Raw genomic sequence first — 2,100 nt, 5'->3', positions numbered from 1 at the left:
GTTATTAAATTGGTGTGTGTTCTTTCTGTGTGTATTCTCAACAAACAACCACAAAAATAAGTACAATTTTAAATAGAAAGAGAAAGGGAGGCCAGATTGTGCTCAAAGGAGACCCTGGAGTAGGCTGAGCAAATGCAGCTTATGGGGCAAGTCCTGTGGATGAGACCCACTTGGTTTTGTGCTTCATGGCGGCAAAGTTGTCAACCCCAGGGATCCCAAGGCCACTAGGCCAAATTCTGGTTGGTATGGAGCATCCTCTGACTTCCTAAGGCTGGTCCCAATCAGGAATGAGTAGTATTTCTAGGTGGCATCATTGGTAGATTTTACAAAGGCAGAGGGCTTGTGAGAAGGGCTGGAATGCCAGCTGTCCTATTAGGTTCCAGGAAGGACATATTTCAGGAAGTTGCCTGGTGGTCATCTGTCTTGGTTGCCAGGGTCTGAGCCTTGGGTCCACCTTGAGCGAACTATTGCTGAAGGATAAGACAATTCCTCTTTTCACCACTTTCTGTCTATTGGCATTGTGCCTAATCTCTCCTGGTTGAAGCTCAAGACAAGATTTCTCAGTTGGTTTGACTAGCAGTTCTAAGAACAGTACACGAGGTCTCTGATCCAGTTGTTTGCCGGGGGATGACTCATTCAGCACCATTTTCCCAACAACATGCTTACTTCATGTCTTTGTAGCACATGGTAGTAATTCTCACAATATCCCAAATGTTTTCATAATGCTGCTGCACACTTATAGACTATAATTTGGTGTAAGCATACCTTCCATATGTACTCAGAAGCAATCCATGTAGCGCCATGTATGATAATCTCTTTTTCTGCAGTAGTCTGGAACCAAATCCACATTCTCTCTGAATATGCCTGTAGATTCAACACAGCAAAACTACACTAATACACATGTGCCATAGAGTAGAAACCCCACTAACACTCCTCACAAGTAATATTTAGTTCTCACAAAGGAATTCATAGTACTTGAAGGACTTAAAGGTAAAGCCATTTGTCTTCCTAGCTGTGTGGCAGTTTCACAGAGAATGTTTTATAGAGCTAGGATTCCCCTGTATTGGGGGAAAAATTAGAAATAGAGATAGGACCCCATAATCTGTCTCAACCAAAAACAAGTTGCAGTTTCCAACACATGGTGATTCCTTATCTGTTAGAGTTTAACGGTGTTCCATAGGGACCTACTCTCCAAATGGATTGGTTTGAGACAATACACTTAAATGTACTTAGATATAAATGGAATAGGTTGTCCACCTCCAAGCGATCAGCTACTGGAAAACTTATGATATAGAGCTGAGACTGAGCCCTGCAGGTTGAAAAACAAAACAAAAACACAGCCATTGAGACGATTCCAAATCCTAGTGACCCTATAGGACAAAGTAGAACTGCCCTTGCGGGTTTTCAAACCTGTAACTTCTTTGGGGAGCAGAAAGCTTCATAATTTTCCCATGGAATGCTGGTGGTTTTGAATTGCTGGCTTCACAGTTAGCAACCCAACTTGTAACCTTCGAGGCCACCGGGGCTCCTTTTTCAGGTTGGAGCTCCAAGCTCACATCTAGTTGATGGCAACTCATAAAGACCCTATGGGACAGGGTAGAATTCCCCAGTGAGTTTCCAAGACTAACTCTTTATAGGAGTAGAAAGCTCTGTCTTTTTCCCAGGAGCGGCTTGTGATTTTGAACTGCTGGCCTGAGGTTTGTGGCCCACTGCATAACCACTAAGCCACCAGGGCTCCTCTCAGGTTAGAAGGCACTCAAAATACAACTGGTGGAAAGCTGTCTCCTCAGAGTCCACCGTAATGATGAGGTGGAGTAAAGCTTTGAGGCCTGCATTTGCTGATGGTGCATGACTCCAATTGAGAAGAAACAATTGCAAACATCCATTATTAATCAGAATGCAGAATATACAAAGTATTAATCTAGGAAAAGTGTTAAAAAATAAAATGGAAAGCCAAAAGATTAATATCCTCAGCATTTATGAGCTGAAATGGACTGGTATTAGCCATTTTGAATCAGACAAATCATATGGTTCACAAAGCCAAAACAAAGCAAAAAACCCCTCACAGCCATTGAGTGGATGCTAACTCATATAGAGACC

The sequence above is a fragment of the Echinops telfairi genome, unplaced genomic scaffold, assembly GCF_000313985.2.
Source record: "Echinops telfairi isolate 266 unplaced genomic scaffold, ASM31398v2 ScPeMD7_16;HRSCAF=60, whole genome shotgun sequence".
NCBI classification, from domain to species: domain Eukaryota; kingdom Metazoa; phylum Chordata; class Mammalia; order Afrosoricida; family Tenrecidae; genus Echinops; species Echinops telfairi.
The sequence above is the reverse complement of the archived record's forward strand: the minus strand, read 5'-3'. Positions refer to the sequence as shown.